This window comes from Dasypus novemcinctus, chromosome 1 (genome assembly GCF_030445035.2).
Source record: "Dasypus novemcinctus isolate mDasNov1 chromosome 1, mDasNov1.1.hap2, whole genome shotgun sequence".
In the NCBI taxonomy this organism is placed as follows: Eukaryota; Metazoa; Chordata; class Mammalia; order Cingulata; family Dasypodidae; genus Dasypus; species Dasypus novemcinctus.
In genome coordinates, this window is record NC_080673.1 from 153,588,733 (window position 1) to 153,610,772 (window position 22,040).

The following is a 22,040-nucleotide window of genomic DNA, read 5'->3' on the forward strand; positions in this document are numbered from 1 at the left end:
GCATTCTGGTAACTTCTCAGAGAACTTGCCTCTCTTCATCCCTTAGATTCCATTGATGGTCCAGTCAATATTTTCACATATTATAAGAATTAAATTCCTAATTTACTTGTTAAGAGCCACTAGACCTGGACGTACTTCCTTTTCCCATTTATCTTGGACTTGTAGAATACCACCCTTTCAGTATCTGAAAGATAATCAAGTTTTTCCTAAGAAAAATCTTCTCTGTATCCAGCTTTATTGTCTGCTCTCCCTTATTTCATTTTCATTCTTTTAATATTCCTGTTCTGGTGATAATAATGAAGAATACTTTTCAGGCTACTCTAGCGCCACCTTGATTCCAGAGAAATCTGATTTCTAGAGGCAGAAATTTCCAGGTATGGGCCCTTTTAATTCTTCTTGGGCTTTGAGTGTGAGATAATTTTGTTCATTTCTCAGCCTCATCTCAAGAAGATGGCAGATTCTTTTTATACTTCTTTGTTTATCAACAAAATCCACCACCCCTGAGTGGACAAGGCTATCCAAAGCCATGGTCAGAACTTATATAACCAACAAATCCAGAGCTAAAGTGAAACCATGTATTAGCAGCCATTCTGTACAGTGTATACAGAGTACACACTAACACTCTAGCATGCATAAAATTTAGCTACATTTGCATTTTGAAGTCTCTGACTGCAGACACAGCTGAGAAACACAATAAAGGCAACTAATACTGTTCTGCCTACTCATGCCTAAAATGAGCCTTTTGCTGACTTAGCCTTGCCTGCAAAGCAGTGTCTGTGCCAAGCCATGCCTGTGAAGTTGAAAGTCAGATGACGGTATTCGGCACATTGAGACTGAAGAAGCATGTGCTTACTAAGACCTGAGCACTACAAAACCAACTACTCCCTGTAAATAGAATTTCAATAAGCAATGGTGCCACATGCCACACACCTTTATTTTGTTCTCTGTTTTACTTAGCTAAACTGCCAAAGCAATATACCAGAAATGGATTGGCTTTTACAACGGAGATTCATTAACTTATAAACTTGCAGTTCTGAAGTTGAGAAAGTCCAGCTCCTGTGTATCTCTCTGTGGCTCCCTCTCTCCATATTCATCTTGTTCATAAAGGTCTCCACCCTGGGCCACACCCTCCTGAAATAATCTATTCAAAGACTCTTAAATGGAGTAATCTAATCAAAAGGCCCCACTTACACTAGGTTCACACCCATAGGAATGGATTGGTTCTAAGGACATGATCTTTTCTGAGGTCCACAAAAGGTTCAAATTACCACAGTCTACAAATATTCGTTCTGTCTGTGTCTCATGGTACTAGGCCCAGGCAAGATATCACAGTTTTAGGGACACCAAGAAATAACACACATCCTTTCTTCCCAAATCAAATAATTAATTCATTTGAACAGAGGAGTATCAAAATATCTCTTATTAAGCTGTTTGAGAATGTTGTTTGGGTCTGCAGTTATATGGGTTTGCTAGTAACACACCCTTGAAGTAGGTATATTTGCTCATCTGGAGATGGGTTGAATTGGATGACTAGCTGTAGCAGTTTGATATTGTTTATTAATTCCAAAAACGGATATTGTTTGTAAACTGGTTTGTTCCTCTGGGCATATTAAATAATATTGCATTCAGACGTTTTCCTTTTACTTGATTAAATAATGATTAAGGCTTTGATTGGGCCACATCAGTAGGACGTTGAATCCCCACCCCCTCAGTGGGTGAAAATTCATAGAGAAACCGCACCACAGAGAAGTGAGGTTGGAATTTTGAGCTGGAGCCCTGGGAAGTAAACACACAGGAGAAGAACACAGAGGACTAGAGATGGCTCCGAAGACATGAGAGACGCCCCAGGAAAAGAGAGAGTCTGATAGTCTACAGCTGACCTTGTGAAGAGACCAGAGCAGCTGATCCCAGAAAGAAATGAGCCCTAGGAGAGAGAGGAGACTTATCCCAGCCTACAGTTGAAATTGGAAGAAGCTGGCATCACAGAGCCTTAAGAGGAAGAGGAAGCCTGAACCCTTGCCATCTTGCTCTAATACATGGCAACAGACTTTCATGAGGGAAGTAATTTATGCTTTATGACCCAGTAACTGTAAGCTTCTACCCCAAGTAAATACCCTTTATGAAAGACAACACATTTCTGGTATTTTGTGTCAGCACCCCTTTGGCTGACTAATACAATAGCCAAATCTTACTCCAAGAGAAAGAACAACCAGTTTGGGGACCTAGATCTAGGATTCCTACCACTAACAGCTCTGGGACATTTAACCTCTGTGGCTCTCAGGTTAATCAGATGATCTCTGAGTTATTTTTAAGAACCAATGATTCTGTTTGCTGAGGTAATAGGTCCTTTCTGTTTTGCTTTCCAGTCCAGAATTGCTTTCTAGCCTCAACTTCTTGCCAGACCTAAGGCTCTGAAAGATCTCATCCTACCAGCTTCCATTCACAAAACTTCGGATTTTCTACCTCTAACTCCTCCTGACAGTCACCCTATCCTAAGTTAGATTCATTCACCTTGTGCTGTCTTTCTCCTCCTTTTATCCACAATGGCCTCTCCAGACGTCCTGGACATCTGTACCCAGATTCCCCTTTTTCATGCACCATTCGTCTGGACCTTGGTAAATGTAAGTCCCAGCAATTTCAGTTCCTGCTGTTTAACTCTAGGAGCCCCCAACACTTCCCTACTCCCCTCTTTTAAGTCATGTAAACATCACTGAGCATCCCCAGGCCTCAGGTCAGAAAAGGGATTAACCAGAATATACACATCACATATGCTAGTTGTGGAAAGATTTTTTTTTTTAATCCATGTGCTTGCCTAAGACTGCTTTGTCTCTTCTCTGATTGCTAGCTGTTGGGATGAAACTGCTGAACTCTCCTACAGGGGCATTTAAACTTTAAAGACCCTATCATCTGCCATGTCATTAGGACCCAGGGGGAAGCTATTATTATTTAACATGTATCAGGAGCCTTCAACTCCCTTATTTTTCCCACTGATCTCACTGTCACTAGTTATATGCTTTGTCCATCCCCTGCTGGCATTTCTGTATGGTATCGCTGCTATACAGATCTTGATAAATGTTATATAAAAGTCTATTAAATTAATCTAATGGCTGCCATGCTGGTCCCCTAATGACATGCAGATAAAAGGGTCTTTAAAGTTTAAGTGCTTCTATGAAAGCTTGGAATCACTCCTCTCACTGGACCTTGGTTTACATAACCAAATTGCTAAGGGAATTTCCTCATAACCCCAACCTTCTGTGCCCAAACTAGAGGCTGCATATGGGGTTACTACAAGCAAATTTGCAAAGCATTCAGATTTATTTCTTAAATTTCTCTCTTCTATGCTTTTCCATCTCCACTCCCTATGTTTTTCTCACCTGCTGTTGTTTTCTCCTGTCTTTCTGCCTTTTTACTCTAAATCAATGTTGGCCCAATATGGTAGTCATTAGCTACATATGACTCTTTGAATTTAAATTAATTAAAATTAAATAAATTTAAAATTCAGTTGCTTAGTCATACTAGCCACAATCCAAGTACTCAATAGTCAACTGTGGCTAGTGACTAAACTATGGAACAGTGCATATTATAAAACACTTCTATCATTACAGAAAGCTCTGTTAGAGCTTTTCTAAACTGTTTCCCCAAGTGATTGCATCCACCCTCATGGCTGTCAATAGCATCCACTTGCTGATGGTTCCTGTGACAGTTTGAAACTTTTTGTGATCCCAGAAAAGATGATGTTCTTGGAGTAAATCCATTTCTGTGGGTATGGGCGTCTTTGATTGGATTAAATACAGTTGGAGGACTTTGGGGGACTTCAGTGACGTGTGACCCAGAGTGGGTCTTGGCCCTCTTGCTGGAGTTCTCTATAAATAGAAGAAACATGCAAAGATGCAAAGAGAAAAGAGAGCCACCATTTTACCCTGCTGTGTGAGAGAGGATGCCAGGATCACCTACAGCCCAGAGGCTGAGAGACAGTGAGGGTCCCAAAGGCCAAGAAATGAGCCATATGCCTTATTCACCCACAGCTAAACTTTGGGAGAAAGTGAGCCTGGAGGAGAAGGCAGAAACTAGCCACCATTTTGCCTTGCCATGTGGCAGAAGTCCAGGATCCAGTAGCTGATGTTTGATGAGACAGCATCTCTGATGATGCCTTGATTTGGACATTTTCACAGCTTCAGAATTATAACCTTTTACCTTAATAAATTCCCTTTATAAAAACCAGCCCTTTCTGGTAGCAGCCTTAGCAAACTAAGGCATTTCCTAGCATCCCTTTCAACTAGATGTGCCACATGACTGAGTTCTGTCCAAAGGGAGCCAAAGTGTGTCTGTACCTTTTGAGATATGCCTCAATGGAAAAGAGTATGCTCTTCCCTTTCTTCCTTTCCCTTTTCTGCTGGTTCTAAGAAGACTTGGTGAGTGTTCTTGGACTATGTGAATGAGACCCATGCTGTTGGAATGGCCAAGCCACAAAATAGAAATCTGGAACCTTTGATAAATTTGCCAAATCAGCCTGGTTTTAATGTAAAAGAGGAAAAAAAATCCATCTTCTTTAAATCGCTGTTATTCTGGGCCTCTGCTACAGCAGCCAAAATAGCCTATATACTATTATTCCAGTCTACTCCATAATAGATCTTTTTTCTTTCTTTCTTTTTCTATTTTAAGATTAAAAAGGCTGTATATCAAAGTGTTTACATTGGTTATATCTGGATGTGTGTGATTATGAATATTTTAATTTTATTTTGTGGAAGTTTTATTGAGATATAATACACATACCATATAATTTATTTATTTAAAGTGTACTGTTCAATGGTTTTTACTATATGCACAGAGTTGCACAACCATCACCACAATCAATTTGAGAAAATCTTCATCACCCCAAAAACACACCTATTAGCAGTCACTCCCCATTCCCCATCACTACCTTTAGGCAACTGTTACTACATTTTTTGTTTCTATAGATTTGCCTATTTTTGACATTTCATATAAATGGAATCATACAACAGGTTGTCCTTTGGGACTAACTTCTTTCACTTAGTTTAATGTTTTCAAGAGTCTTCCATGTTGTAGCTATCATCACCACTATCCATTATGTACATTCTTTTCAATATGCTGTTGGTTCAGTTGGCTAGTATTTTGTTGAGAATGTTTGCATATTCATAATGAAAATAGGTCTGTAATTTTTTTTTCTTGTGATATCTTTATAGGGATTTGGTATCAAAGTAATGCTGAAATGCTGACCTCATAGATTGAAATAGGAAGTGTTCCCTTCTCTTACGTTCTTTGGAAGAGTTTAAAAAGATTAATATTAATGCTTCTTTAAGCATTTGGTAGGACTCACCAATGAAGCCATCTGGTCTTGGACTTTCCTTTGCTGGAAGATTTTTGATTATTGATTCAATGTCTATACTTTGTTATAGATGTGTCACGTTTTTCTATTTCTTCTTGAGTCAGTTTAGGTAATTTGTAGTTTCTAGGAATTTTTCCATTTTGTTTAGATTATCTATTTTGTTAGCATACAATTATTCATAGTATTCTCTTATATTCCTTTTTATTTCTGTAAGGACAGTAATGATGTCACCATTTTTGTTTCTGAAATTGTTATTTTCATCTTTTCTCTTTTTTTGTCAGCCTAGCTAAAGATTTGTGAATTTTACTGATTTTTAAAGAACTAACTTTAGTCTTGTTGATTCTCTCAATTGTTTTTCTATTGTCTATTCCATTTATGTCTCCTCTAATATTAATTATTTCCTTCCTTCTGCTAACGTTAGGTTTACTTTGCTTGTCTTTTTCTATTTCCTCAAGATATGAATTTAGGCAGTGGATTTGAGATCTTTCCTTTATAAATTCAGGCTCTCACAACTGTAAATTTCTCTCTGAACACTGGCTTTGCTGCATCCCATGAGTTTTAGTAGGTTGTGTTCTTATTTTCATGCATCTCTAAGTGTTTTCTAATTTCCCTTGTAATTTCTTCTATAGCCTATTGGTTATTTAAGTGTGTGCTGTTTTATATCCATGTATTTGTAAATTTTCCAGTTTTCCTTATGTTTTTTATTTCTAGCTTCATTGTATTGTGATCAGAGAAGTTACTTCAAATGATTTCAATATATTTAAGTTTGCTGAGATTTTCCTGTTCCCCAACATAAGGTCCTTCCTGGAGAATGATCCATGTGCACATGAGAAAAATCTATACTTCGCTGTTGTTGGGTAAAGTGTTCTATGTATGTCTGTTAGATCTAGTTGGTTTATGGTGTTGTTCAAGTCTTTCCTTGTTGCTCTTTATCTAGAAGTTCTGTTCAGTATTTAAAGTGGTGTATTGGAATCTCTAACTATTAATGTAGTATTGTGTATTTCACCCTTCAATTCTGTTAATGATTTGTATCTTTTGAGGCCTTGTTGTTTGGAGCATTTGTGGTTATAATTGTTATATCTTCTCATTTAAATGATCCTTTTATCAATATCAATATGTTGTTCTTGTTACAAATTACATCTTTTTCATTGTGAGCCCAGGAACATAGGTTTATGGTTGTTGTCTTTTTAATGCTTTTTTTAAAATTAAATTTTCCTAATATTTGAAGAAGCTTTAGGTTACAAAAATGTTACATAAAAAAATAGGGATTCTCATATGCCCTATCCCCTCCCCCTCCCACACTTCCCCATATTAACATCTTTCATTCGTGTGGTACATTTGTTACTTTTTAATGCTTTTGAATTTTAAACCACATAAGAAGTAAAAGACAGCATTACAAATGTAAAATGCAAATATATTAGGGTTTATATACACCCATAAAGTTACCTATACCAGAGATATGTATTCCGTCTTACAGATTTGAGTTACTATCTTGTGGTTTTTTTCTTTCAACGTGAAGAAATCTCTTTAGCATACTTACAAGATAGGTCAAATGGTAATGAACTCCCTAAGCTTTTATCCAAAAATGTCTTAATTTCTCCCCATTTTTATTAGCTTTTTAAAAAGATACATAGATCACACAAAATGTTACATTAAAAAATATAAGAGGTTCCCATATACCCCCACTCCCCAGCCCTGCCACACCTCCCCCATCACCAAACTCTTTCATCACTGTGGTACATTTATTGCATTTGATAAATACATTTTGGTGCACTGCTACACAGCATGGACTATAGTTTACATTGTAGTTTACACTTTCCCCCAGTCCATTCAGTGGGTATGGCATGGTATATAATGTCCTGCTTCTGTCCCTGCAATATCATTCAGAACAACTCCAAGTCCTGAAAATGCCCCCATATCAGACCTCTTCTTTCCTCTCCCTGCCCTCAGCAACTCCCATGGCCACTGTCACCACATCAATGACACAATTTTTTCCATTGCTAGAGTCACAGTAATTCTATAGTAGAGTACCTGTAAATTCACTCTAATCCATATTTTATTCCTCCATCCTGAGGACCCTGGAATGGTGATTTACCATATATATTATTCTTTGTTGAAATTTTTTTTTTCAGAACTTTAAATATGTTATCCCACTGCCTTCTGGATTATGTGGTTTCTAATGAGAAATTGATGTTAATCTTATTAAGGGTCACTTGTAAGTAATGCATCATGTCTCTTTCTGTTTTCAAGATTCTTTCTTTGTCTTGGAGTTTTGGCAATTTAACTATATATATTGATCTTGCTGTGGATTCTTTGAGGTTATTATGCATGGAGTTACTTGATCTCCTTGGAGATGATATTTGTATCTTTCTTCAGATTTGGTAAATTTTCAGCCATTATTTCCTCAAATATTTTTTTCTACCCCTTTCTCTCTTCTCTTTCTAGAACTCCTATGATGCTTATGGTAGTAAGCTTGATGGTGTTCTACAGGTTCCTCAGGCTCTATTCATGTTTTTTTCATCCTTTTTTTTTCCCCCTTCTATTACTCAGCCTGGGTAATTTCAGTTGTCTTATCTTCAAGTTCACTGATCCTTTCTTCTGGCTGCTCCAATCTGCTGTTGAACATCTCAATTGAAGTTTTAATTTCAGTTATTGTTCTTTCCAGCTCTGGAATATATATTTGGTTCCTCCTTATAATTTCTATCTCATTATTGAAATTCTCCTTTTTTTTCATGTATTATTTCCCAATATCCTTTACTTCTTTGTCCATGTTTTCCTTCAGTTTACTGGTCTTGTTTAAGATAGTTGATCTAAGGTCTTTGATAGGAATTCCTGTAATGAGGCTTCCTCCAGGATGGTTTATTTTCAATTCTTCTTTCCTGTGACTGGGCCATACTTTCCTGTCTCCTTGAATGTTTTATATTTTTTTTGTTGAGAACTGGATATTCTGAGTATTATATTTGGGCCAGCTATTCCCATTATCTGGACACATTTCTGTACTCACTGTCATTTCCACAACCTCCTGCTGCTGGACTGAGGAATGGAGGATGGTTATTGGTCTGCATGTGCCTTTACTTAAGAAAGCTGAAAACTTAATATCGTCTCCCTTTGTCCATACCCCCATGGTTGTTCTAAGTGTCCTATCTGGTTCCAGAGTTATAACCTTGTTAATTCCAATCTCATTTATTCATTTTTCTAATGGAGGGAGAAACGTGATAAACTTCCTACCCTGCTAGTTTGCTTCTGCTCTCTCTTTGCTCACTGGGTTACTTTTGATGACTATTTTGCTGAATATTCAACAAAAAGAAAAATAAGATTTGGCAAAATATGGGTGTTCTAGATATGGGCATGTTTGTGGAAGAGAACTATATCTGCATGCTCAGTGAGTCTCCACTGCACACCTGTTCTTCCTACAACCTGTCACTGTCATTCCAACTTTTGCTAATTGAGGGCAGAGACACATCTTTAATGTCCACTTCCCTGTACCAAAAAAGAGTCTGCATGTGATAGATACTCAGTACATGTTTAAGGAAGGAAGGAAGGGAGAGATGAAGGAAAGAAAAGAGGGAAGGAAGGTTCTTACATTTATTTAGAATTATTTTTCTTTAGAACACTGTCAAGAATTTGAGTTGTCCAATAGGGTAGCCTCAAGTCACAGGACTATTTAAATTTAAATTAATTTAAATTTAAAAGTTCCTCAGTCACACTAGCCATATTTCAAGTGTTCAATAGCCACATGTGGCTACTGGCTACCATATTGAACACACAGATATAGAATATTTCTACCAACACAGAAAGTTCTATTGGATAGACTCTGAATACCTCCTAAATGCCCATAAATATCTTGTTTTGAAGTAATAGAGAGACATTTGGCTGTGGTTTTGCTAAGGATATGATGAGAAACTGAAAATCACAGTTCTTAGACTCTGAACAGAATGTAGGCAATTCTGCTTTTTTAAAGTAGATGAGATGAAAAACAAAATTCAAAGCAAATAAACAGAAAGACTCTTGGTTTATCTGAATTTAAGAGGCTAAAATAACCTTGTGAGTTCATGGATTTATAGAGTAAACTTTTTAAGAATGTAACCAAAAAAACCCCAATGGCAAATTGTTTCTGTTAGTTTTACCCCTAACCTAAGTTTGAAATCTCATCACCCTGCCAAATCTCATCACCCTGCCAAAATGATCACATCAGCAAGACAGATTAGCAAGTAAAATAGACTTTGTGAAATTGTATTTTTAAAATTTACCAATTTAGTTAATTATATAGAAACTCTTAAGGAAATTCTCTTTTCAGGCAATTTTTAAAAAGCATTTTTAGCAATAATGTAAATATATTATGTATTTAACACACATTAAAGTATATTCCAGCAGGACTTCTTGAAATTTTATTAGCTTAATTCTCCCTAATGTATTTACTTAAAAATATATAATAGAAACAAAATTCTTTAGCTCAGAATTTTCACTAATTTAAGGTCATAGCTTCTCTCTCTTTCCCTCCTGAAACCTCCATTCTGAAATGGTGAAATTTCACTGTCTTCCCAGATACTGAAAGATCTTTTTACTCAATTGGAAAGCAGGTTGCAGTTTTCTTTTAGGCAGTTTCTCCAAAACTGGAAGTAAGAAGAGCTTCTGCTGAAAGTTTTGAAAGACAGGAGCAGCTGAAACCACATATCAAATAGAAAGCAACATACCCCTTGTAGAGTGGCAAGAGAACATAAGACAAGGAAACCAGGAGAACAACCTTAACAACATATTCCAAACTTCCTGTGGTTGTTTATATCTTAAGACAGATGAAGAGTTTCTATATATGTATATCTGTGCTTTCGCAAAATATTTTTCAACTTGGGCTGAATCCAAAGGATTATAGGTAAAGCACAATGGATACTTTACATCCAAAGCAGATGCTTTTTCAGTTTGTTAAATCAGATATACAAGGGATTCAGGAACCAGGCTCTTCTCCAAAACTCGCCTTAGTCTTTGGTGATGTGATACCAGACATTGAATAATTAAAGTAAATGCACAAAAGTAAATAATTCAGTCCAGGTCCAAGGCCACAGGGAATCAGAGGCTGGGTTTTGGCCCATTGCTTTGATACTGAAGAATTGGAAATACGCTAGTGGCCTCTTCTACAGTAAGAATCCAGAGTGCGTGGTAACCACTAACCTCATTAAGATAAGATATGCTAGACACTGTGTCTCAAATCTGAAAGCATATGACCTTCTAGAATAAGTCTGTGACCTGAAGGTCCTCAGCCCCTTTGGCAATGCTTCCTTTCCTTGTGGTATCTGTAGAACCATTAATAACTCAATGACATTAGCTTTCAGCTGCTTTCTGCCTTTTCTAAAATTACATAAGCAATTAGTAATACATATTTTTAACTCTGTCTCAGACCTCTAATGTGAACTTTGGACTGCGGGCCCTGCCCTCAAACTTAGTCCATCAATGGTCTTCTCCACCTCAGTCAATGGAGTTCCATCCTTCCAGTGGCTCAGGCCAAAAACTTTGCTGTCATTCTTGACTCCTCTCTCTCTCATTTCCCATATATAAACTGATCACTTCTCACATGTTGACTGGTATCATGCTAGTCCAGTGGTTCTCAACCGGAGCGGTTTTATTTCCCAAGGGACATTTGACAATGTCTGGAGACATTTTTGGTTGCCACTACCGAGGAGGTGCTACTGGCATCTAGTGGAGAAAAGCCAGAGATACAGCTAAACATCCAACCATACACAGGACAGTCCGTTCCGTCTCCCCACAACAAAGAATTATATATCCAGCCTAAAATGCTGTAGTGCTGAGGCTGAGAAACCCTACCCTAGTCCAAGCAACTCTCTCTCTCATTTGGATTATTTCAGCAGCTTCCAAACTGTTCTCCCTGTTTCTATTTTTGCCCACGCCACCCCCCAATCTATTCTCCACCCAGCAGCAAGAGTTATCCGTTAAAATAAATCCAATCATGTCCCCTCCCTACCAAAAACACACACCATTACTATTTGCATGTGACCTTTGGCAAGTGATTCAATTTCATTACGCCTCTGTCTCCTCATACCTAAAATGAGAAGTATATATCTGAGGTAGGCAGAATAATGTCCCGCCAATAGGATCCATGTCCTAATCCCCAAAATCTGTGACTACGTTTGGCCACATGGCAAAGGAGAACTAAGTTTGCAGATGGAATTTAGGTTGTGAATGAAATGACTTTAAAATAGGGAGATTATATCTGATTATCCGGGTGGGCTCAATGACTTTACAAGAGTCCTTATAAGTGCAAGAGGAAAGCAAATAGGTAATATCATGAGAAAGTTTTGCCCTGACATTGCTGGCTTTGAAGGTGGAGAAGTTGAGTCACAGGATAAGGAATGCAAGTGGTTGCTAGCAATTTGAAAAAGCAAAGAAACATATTCTCCCCTAGATCCTTCAGAAAGACCACAGCCCTTCTGACACATTGATTTTAGCCTACTGAGACCCATTTCAGATTTCTGACCTCTATCTCACTGTAAGATTATAAAGTTATGTTGTTTTAAGCTATTAAGCTTGTGGTAGTTTGTTACAGCAGCAATAGGAAACTAATACAACCACCTACTACATTGGAGTGGTATAGGATTAATTAGGATAATGTCTGAAAAATGTTTAGCACAATGCCTGGCACACAGGAAAAATTCAATAAATGGTGATTTTCATTATTGTTATACTGTTCATGCTGTTTTGCATCTTGCTTATTTTCACTTGTTACTTGCATGTTTGTAAATATAATCCTATTTTTTTTAATAGTGCACAATATTCAATCATATAGGTATATCATAACTTACTTAACCAATCCCCTATTACGTAAATAACCAGGTTGACCCTGATTTTTTCTTCTATGATGTTGAGATAAATATCCTGATTGCAATCTTTTCACCTATGACCTCAAGGTAGTAACACTGGGTCAAATATTATACATATATTTAAGGCTTTTGCTATCTAGATTTATCATGGCCCCAGTGAAAAGCTTTTAGGAAATTACATGAGCTTTAACAATTTGGCATTGAGATTTAAGAAAGTGGACACCCAGTTTGAATAAATCATCTCATTACAAGAGGTCAGTGGTGGCTGAGTCTGCAATGTTCATCATAGTAGAAGAGACTGGTTTTAGGAAGTGGCAGGATTCCCCATAAATGAAGCAGTACTAAGGTGCTTCTGGGTTCAGTACTGTGTACTAGTAGGCTTGTAGCAGTCTTCCCATCTGATCCCACCCCACCATGCTCTAAAGCTCTAACCCCGAAAACTCAATCCCAGATTTTGCTCACTCGGCTGTTGAAGCCAACCTCCTATCCCGGATCATCTGCTCAGAGAAGGGGAAAGAATCAAATAGTCAGAGAGGCTAAGGGCAAAGAATTCAGGGATTCCCTTTAATGTTGCTCCATCCTGATTGCTGGGCCTCGGCATGAGGCAGGAATGCCCTGGGAACGGACCACTGGAAGGGGTAGGGGTACTCACTCTTGCCCTTCACCGGCTGCTCTTGAGCCAGACATACTTAAAACACTCCAAAACGTGTATTTACTGCCAGGATGGCTCTGTAGCCAACTTCACTAATAATGTAAAATAGACCATTTACGTTACCACAATACCCATCTCTCCTTAATTTTTACCTCCTTTTAGGATCATTACATTTCTTGAGTTCCTTCAAAATGAAAAATAAAAATCAGAGTGTGCATTTGGAGAGCCACTGGAATATTAGGAAGATCCCACCAATATTGCCACCCTCAGGCAAGTTGTGAGACACACCTATTACTAACAGAAAAATGCTTGATAAATCTCATAACTGCTGCATTTAAAAATAACTTGGAGGAAATAAAAAAGGACCTTATATAAACTGCTAATGAGTTATTGGCATCTTCCGTAGAGATATTCCCTGGGAAAGTTAACACCCATATTAAAGAGAGTATGCTGAGGTAGATACATAGAAGTTAATCAATATTTTAATTATAAATAATGAGGCTAGATTAACCTGCCTATCTAGTTATCTAGTCTCCTTTGTTTGAATGACCAAACAAAGGAACCCACACTTATGGTCCTTCCTTCAAATTCAGGAAGCCCTGGACATGATACATTTTGAAATATCTGGACTATATGTTCCTTCTCTCCATTTTCCCATTGAGAACAAAAAAATGGGAAAAAGGCACAAAACTGCCTTCTCCCCACTTGTCTAAAAAATATTAGACAAAATATTAATTATGGGAGTTTATTGGAGGGGTTTACGATTCATGAATCAGACAGCAATCGATCCACATGAGGAAAGGAGCTTCACCGAGGAAATTTTCAGATTGGCTTACATCAAGCTCCCATTTTACACAGGGAGGTGTCTTACAAAGTGGGGAGCTGATATATATCGATTAGTTTGATATGCTTGTCCATTCTGAGAAGCTGTCTCTCCTGGTCCAAAACTGGCTTATCACTAGGTGTTGCTTATCTCCAACTCTGTGAAGTGTGTCCCCCTGCTCCATTTTCTCAGATAGTCCCTGCAGGTCAATTGTCTTTGTCTTCTGGAAAATCCTTCTCAGAAAGGGGCCCTTCCCAGCAATGCCCAATGTAGGCAGCCATTTCATTTTATTTACCCCATTCCTGGCCTTCCAGGCAACAATAGGTGTGGCACTTGTGCCCAAAGCAATGGTGAAATGATTATTTTCACAAATGGAAAGTAAGTTCAAAATTTGACACCAGAAGGAGTAGATGAGCTGTCCAAGCCTGCCCAGGACTCTGCCTGGAGACCAGCCCCTGGACCTGTTTTCAGGGAAACCCTCTGTGGTTCTTTCTGTTTTGCTCTGAGTGACCCCAAGGGGCCCACTTCCTTTCCCTGAATTCCCACTTTGCCGTGTGCATTTCCCTCCACTTCTTCCCTTGTCTAAAATATTATTTGCCAATATTTAATATGTATACTTATTAGTGTTCTTTTTTTCTCCCAACATGTAGGCTTAATGAGGAATTAAATGACTGTTACTATCATTATTACTACTAATAATAACAGTGGCTTGAACTGTATGTACCCCAAAAAACATGTTGTAAGTCTGATCCATTCCTGCAAGTGTGAACCATTATAAGTAGGACCTTTTGATGAGGTTATTTCAGTTAGGTGTGGCCCAGCCCAATCAGGATGGCCTTATTCCTATTACTGGGGTTCTTTATAAACAGAATGACATTCAGACAGAATGAGAGGAAGCCACAGGAAGTAAGAAGCTTACAATCAATGGAAATGAGAAGGGAGAGAAGAAGAAGCTGCCACCGGCCTTAGCTTGTGACAAGCTAAGGACAAAGGATCAGCAGCAGCCAGCCTAGAACCTATAGTCTTCTGGAAGAAAGCAGCATTGCCTTGATGGTACCTTGATTTGAATTTTCTCCTAGTCTCAAAAAGTCAGCTAATAAATTCCCATTGTTTAACCCAACCCATCTCATGGTATATGCTTGAGCAGCCTAGGAAATTAAAACAGCTACCATTTTTTGACTTCTTACTAAGTGTCAGGTCCTACTCTAAAGAGTCATTTAGTCCTCAAACCAGCTCTAAAACTGGAACTATATGTTTCGGGAGGCCCAATAACCAATATTCTTGCTTCCCTCTGGAGTTGAGAACTAATAGCTAGATAGACATGGGTGTCTGGAAAATGGAGATCAAAATATCCTTTACTACATTATAGCCAATAAGGGAGAACATGGTGTAGGTGTTTGGGAAATTGTGCTTCCTTGGGCTGCCCCAAAATTTAACTCACCCATCCAGTCCGAAGTAATACTGGAACTTCATGGCCTCATTTCCAGAGACCTGGTCCTACAGAATTTAGAGCAGAGTAGTGTCCTTCCTATGAGCAGGAGGATACAGAGCTGTTGGGGAGGAGTAACTAAGAGGGCAGAAAGAGGCCAAGATTATCCACTGCACAGAAATTCATAACCAGAGAATAGAAAGTTCTCTTCAATGCATTATTTACAGGGTCATGTAGCAGATGTGATAAATACAGTGTACTTTTTCCAAACAAAGTTGCCATCATTCCTGAGTCATAAGGGAAACTGTACTCAGAGCTGAGTGCGAGGCGAATTAAGGCTGATGCATCCACACTCTCACCCACCTGGTTGTCAGAAGCCCTGGGAGAGGGGGAGAAGGTATTCTCCTGTGCCTGCTATCATATCTGTGCAATTCCACAAACACTAAATGCCTACTCAGAGCCTGGAGTACTGCTAGATATTTCAGTGATATTTGAGTAAATTTATGAATGAATAAATGAATGAAGGAAGGAATGACTCTTATAGAACACATTGTTTCTATCCCCTCAGTTTTCTCATTTAATTCAACACATTCTGTGCCATATCTTGGTCATGGAGTATGCTGAGAAATCCAGGACCTGCTCAACATGGGAAGAAGAGAAAAGCAGCTGAGACGATAGAGGACAAATCTTCCCCAGGAAGTTCTAGCAGCCCCAGCACTAAGGTGCATATTGAACTCAAGTCTGATGGTGTAATTGAGTTCAAGGGGGCTGAGCCAAGAGTTAGGGGCACGGAAATACAGTAGAGTTTCTTGCCAATAATGAGTTAATCATAACTGGCATAATCGGAGAAGGATCAGGAAGCTGGGTCCAGCCCTAAGTTAAAAGGGGCTGGAAGAAGATGTGAAAGTCAAGGTCCCAGCTGACTGGGGATCTGAGGAATCTCTAGAAGGAATTTGGAATGGAACCTGGGATGTAAGGATGGGTGAGCTAAATACATTACTGTAACTTGTTGAGTGGGAAGATAATGTCCTCATCCCAGCCCTCCCAGTGTCCAGGCACAGCCAGATTCCAGCTCTCCTGTGTAAATGGAAAAAGGGGGAGCTCCTGGCCCTCTGAAGTCCTGGTTCTTTTTGGCTCACAACAGAGGTGCATGCAGAATTTATGTGCAGAAAACTTTTAATGATGATAGCTGCGATGTAGTATGAAATCACAGCTATTATCTAAGAGTATTATGACCAGTTAATTTTCCAAAGAAAAACACTTTTGAGAGTACACGTTGGTGTCATTAATAATTACTAAAACTAATGATTGAAAATACAGACCCTTCTCCAATCTTCTAAAAACATTTGCTGAGCTGCCTCAAAGAAGCAGTTTGATCCCAGGAGTAGGTACATTTAAATGGAAACCAGTGCTCCCTTCCTTTCCCAATCCAGGAGACTGGACCTCACAGATCCTGGAGCTGGCCCACCCCTACCAGAACCCGTGACACCTGAGCTAACTTGCAGCTGAGGTAGACAGCTTGAGTTTACTGACAGTTTCTCACCTCAGGTGTTTGACTCTCTTTGCTTCTCTGCCTAAGGGCTTTTCACATCGTGGATGCCAGGAACAACCCAAAAGTGTGGGCAAATTAACTCCCTTGGGGGGTAACCTTCAACAGAGGGAGAATGGGAGCTAGTGAATGCCCTCCCTCCCCCAACCTCCTTTCCTGTATTCTGATGAATGGTTCTACGGTGGTTCCATGTGCCTTCTCAGAGGACTCACAGTGAGACTGAGCTCAGCTGCCCACAGTGGTAACTCACTCATCCACCCACCCCTCACTGGCTTTCTCTCTTCCCTGTCTTGCTTTTTTTACTCCCTCACTTCTGCCTCCTGGGATACCTCCCAAATAAATTAACTGCATGCAAGTCTTGCCTTAGGATCTGCTTTAAGGGAAATCCAAGCTAAGACACAGGATACCAAAGGAAACTCCATTTCAAACCTACATTTACTGAGGTTCTATTTGTGCTAAACTCTCGGGATACAAAGGTCAATAAAATCCTTGCTCTGGAGGCAAAAAGGAAGAAGCCAAGAAAACATGCATGTCAGGACCAAGTCACCAGAGTGAGGGCTCCCAGATAACCTATGGTTTCCCTTCTTTCATTTTCTAAACAAAGTGTAGTTAAGATTACAGATATAAAAAATCGTATAGTCTAAAATATAAACCACAATGTAAACACAAATGTTACCTTGTTTGAAAGCTATTGTCTCAATATCTGTACATCAGTTTCAGTAAATATGGTATGAATATGTTAAAAGATTATTGCTGTGGAAGGGAGAAGGTTTTATGTTGGATATGTGGGAGTACTGTATATTGTATATATGAATTACTGTGATCTAAGACTCTTGTGAAGATAAGCTTAATAATTAGAAAAAAGAAAAGAAAAAGATAGGATGTAGAATTTTTCCAAATTAATATGTATTCTATCTAACCTTTAAGCTCATTGCTATATTCCATTTTACTATTAAGGGGACCTGACAATATATTGGGCTTCACTTTTCAGGAAGTTTTGGATCACAGAGAGGTTCAACAAAGGCAGCAGAGAAATACTAGTGTGGGATGTTATTGACAGAGGACACTTGGTTGGCAGGGAGTTCTACAGGGCATATATCCAGGGTACATAAAAATGTTTGGATATTTTCATAATGGAAACAATTAAAAACAACAACTGAAGAAGTGCTGAGATTCTAGCCAGGGGAGCTCTATCACAGTCCCTAAAGGAACAGCAACAATTCCCCAAATGCAATGGCAAAGACCAAAAAAGAATGAAGGTCCAACAACGAGCCCCTGATACTAATGGCTATGCTTGTGAGCCTGTGCAACTGAAATAAGAACAAGGCCTAAAGCAGCAGTGTGCCTAAGAGTTACCTCCTGAGAGCCTCTGTGTTGCTCAAATGTGGCCAGTCTCGAAGCCAAACTCAGCATGTAAATTTGTTGCCTTCCCCCCAGCATGGGACATGACTCCCAGGGATGAGCCTCCCTGGCACTGAGGGATCACTACCAAGTACCAGCTGATGATGTAACTAGAAAATGACCTTGAATAAAAGGTTCACCTCGGACCAGCAGAAGATCTCTGTCTACATATAATAACAGGAGTTAAAATGCTTTTTGACCTAAATCAAGGGGGAAATGGAAAGGATGAGTTTATATGGCTATGAGTCTCTAAAAAAGAGCCAGGAGGTTATCAGAAGGATTGCCCTTATGCACACCTGAGCAGAGTCCCAGAGACAGAAAAAGTAGATACAACCCCAGGTATTGGTTCTTCTGAGGGTTACAAAGACCCACAGGTTTTATGGTCATGACAGATGGAGTTCACTGCCATGTCAGTTGGCCCTTCTTTGGAGTTGGTGTTTCTGTGTGATGGAGCTGGACTCAGGTGTGATCTCTTTTCACAAGCTTTTCCTGTTACTTTCCTGTTACAGAATTGTAGTTGGTGCTGGGGTTTAATATATACCCAGGGGATCTGAATCTCTGGACTGACCATATGATAGCCAGGTCCTGAGCCTCAGCAGACTTCAGCTCCTACACTCTGGTTTATTGGACTTACCCCACTCAGCTAACATGGAGTTGAAGAATGTCAACCACCACACCATGGAGCCAAGAGTGCCTGCAACTGAAAGCAGGAGGATTGCATCCAGCATCCAGGTGGACTCTAAGCCCCCTCTTGACATAGATGTGGAATGGAAACAACCAATCCAAGGTACACAGGATGGAGGAATAGAATATGGATTAGAGTGGACTTACTGATATTCTATTCATGAACTATTGTGGTTAGTAATTGAAGAAAATGTGGCATTGGTGTGGAAAAACTGGCCATGGTGGCTGCTGGGTGTGGGGAATGGGAGGAAGAGATGAGATGTGGAGGCGTTTTCGGGACTTGGAGTTGTCCTGGGTGGTGCTGCAGGGACAATTACCAGACATTGTATATCCTCCCATGGCCCACTGGATGGAATGTGGGAGAGTGTGGGCTATGATATGGACCATTGACCATGAGGTGCAGCAATGCTCAGAGATGTATTCACCAAATGCAATGAATGTGTCATGATGATGGAGGAGAATGTTGCTATGGGGGGAGTAGTGGGGTGAGGGGTGTGGGGGTATATGGGGACCTCATATTTTTTGAATGTAATATTTTTAAAAAATGAATTAAAAAAAAAAGATTACAGATAACAGCATTGCTGTGGAGACCCAGCCCACTGCTTGTATCTTTTAGGCCACTTCTCTGAGGCATAGTGGGCAGATCCTTCACCCAGCAGATACTTATTGAGCACCTACCACAACCCAGGCACTTGCTGTGCACTGAACAGAGGTAAACGTTACTCAGTCCTGCCCACAGGGGTCTCACAGTCAAGTCAGAGATCAGCACTTAAACAAATGAGGGGGATGTGGCCAGTTTGAGTCCAGGTCTCACATACGTCTGATTTTGGTTTGGCCTCATGACCTGCAGGCATCTATTTGCATGAGCTGATTTGCATGAAGGAAGAGGCCTACTTGGAAGAGATGTGGGTTTGGAAAGGAAGTCATGATGCCTATTTTCCAAGCCAGCTCCACAAGCTTCTCTCTGAGACAGTAGGGCAGGGGTTCTTAACCTTTTTTGTTCCACAGACCCCTTTGCCAGTCAGGTGAAAACCATGGACCGCTTACTAAGTCCACACTATACTGTGTATTATTTAATAAATATACATGTCCACACCAACATGTCCCCACAAGAACAGTGGTTTTCTTTAAATTTCATTTCAAGCTCATTTACCCCTTGTTAAGAATACTTGCCTTCGGGGTGCAGGCAAAGCTAAGGATTTGTTTGTAGGAGGACTCTGGAAAGCACAGGGTCAAGCTGTGTGGTTTTGGTGACCAGGTGACAAAGTACAGTGCAGAGGGAAGGAAAGGGGCATTGTTCCCAAGCCAGGGTGGAATGCTACAGGTTTCAGCTTAACAGGAAAGCAGCATTGCTCTGGTTCCATGAGAGTTTACAGCTTTGGGAATATTGGGTGACAAGAGAGCAGGTATGAGCATCAGTGTGGACATGGTGGGCTCCAAGAGGGCCACAGAGGTGAATGTACAGTGATATCATTGGAGGGGCCTTAGGTATAGAAAGCAAGAGGCTGCTACTGAACTCCTGGATGCCCTCAAGGGTCCTTGAAACTAAAATGTTGGGCATAAAGATATTGTATTATATTATGTAGGTAAAGATGAAATTTAAGTTATTACAATAAATATGATCCCATTTGTACCCATGGACTGGTAAGGGCTAAGAAATATTGTGACTGCAATTAATTGTATTGCCCTGGGTTCCATGTTATAGAAGAGGCAATTTTTAAGTACTATGGGAACATACCATAGGGAGAGATAACCTGAGCCTATCCAGATATTGGAGTTTCTGTGAGATAGAGTTGGAGGATGAGTGGGATTGTTTTTCTGTGGGAGAAGGAAGAGATGGGCATTCCAGAAAACACTGTGGAGCTGCCAGGGAGAGAGCATGATTTTTTTGTGCATGAGGGTTTTGAGTGGCTGAAGTGTATGAGTAAGCTGAGGCATGGTAAGAAATGAGGAGAAAGCAGACTAAAGACATAAAGAGAAAGGCTTTGAGTGCTGCACCAGGAATTTTGACCTTTATTCTGGAAGCAATGGGGAGCACCAATGTCTTTCAATCAGAAATGTTGTTTTAGCAAGAAAGCACCGATGACTGTGTGGAGGGCAAATTGGAGTTAAGCAAGATAAAAGGAAGGAGTTCAGTTAGAAGTCTAGTTATTTTCCACTTGCTTCCTCATTCCGAACCCACTCTCTCTATCCTTCTCTGCTTATTCTGTGCTGCAAAAGATTGGTCTCTTGGGGATACACCACTCTGCCTCCTCTGTCTTCTGGCTTCTGAAAGGGTTTGACCAATGGGAGATTCAACAGGAGATTGAAGGTTGGGAGTAGAAAAAGTTTGGGGTATTTATTTACCTGCAGTTCCCCCTTTCTTGCCACAATTTTGACAAAAGTTATGTTTCTCTTCTGCTAACAGAAATACCTGTAGCCAGACAACCTCTCTTCTATGATTCCAGCTCTCATCAATTTCCAGTAAAACAATTCCCTCCCCTTGACCTTGTAGGCCTAAGGATAGCACTGGCCTCTTGCTGTTGCTATTTCCTGGATGTGCCCACATCACTCTTCAGTTAAACCCCTTGAGTGTGTTATCTGACTCCTGCTGGAATACTGGCTGAACAGAAGGTATGGTGGTTTGAAGCTGTATGTACCCCAGAAAAGTATGTTCTTTTTTTTTTTTTTTTTTTACAATATCAAGCATCTACTTTATTTTTTTTATTTTTTTTTTACACCTCTCCCCCCCCCAGCAACACTCATTTCCATCATTATGACACATCCATTGCATTTGGTTAGTACATCTTTGGGCACCTCTGCACCTCATGGTCAATGGTCCACATCATGGCCCTTACTCTCCCCCATTCCATCCAGTGGGCCCTGTGAGGATTTACAATGTCCGGTGATTGCCCCTGAAGCACCATCCAGGGCAGCTCAAAAATATGGAACGCTTCACGAATTTGCATGTCATCCTTGCGCAGGGGCCATGCTAATCTTCTCTGTATCGTTCCAATTTTAGTATATGTGCTGCCAAAGCAAGCACGAAAAGTATGTTCTTAAAGTTAGTCCATTCCTTTGGGTGTGGACCCATTGTAAGTAGGATCTTTTGGTGAGTAGGAACTTAAGATGTGACCTAACTCATTCAGGATGGGTCTTAATCCACTTACTAGGGTCCTTTATAAGACAATGAAATACAGATGAAGAGAGAAAGCCATGGAAGCAAGAAGCTGAAAACAATGAAACCCAGAGACTGGCAGACACCATCATGTGCCTTGCCTTGCCAAGTATCAGAGGAGCCCAGGGTCACCAGCAGCCAGTCTTCAGGAAGAAAGCATTGCCTTGA

At 39.9% G+C, this 22,040-nt stretch overlaps 1 non-coding gene across 1 annotated transcript; it reads right to left on the reverse strand.

Annotated features, from left to right (window-relative positions):
• Nucleotides 1-21,633: 21,633 nt before the first annotated feature.
• LOC111764676 (U6 spliceosomal RNA) lies at nucleotides 21,634-21,740 on the reverse strand. Its single transcript, XR_002797234.2, has one exon. It is a non-coding gene; the product is annotated as a U6 spliceosomal RNA (small nuclear RNA).
• Nucleotides 21,741-22,040: the final 300 nt, after the last annotated feature.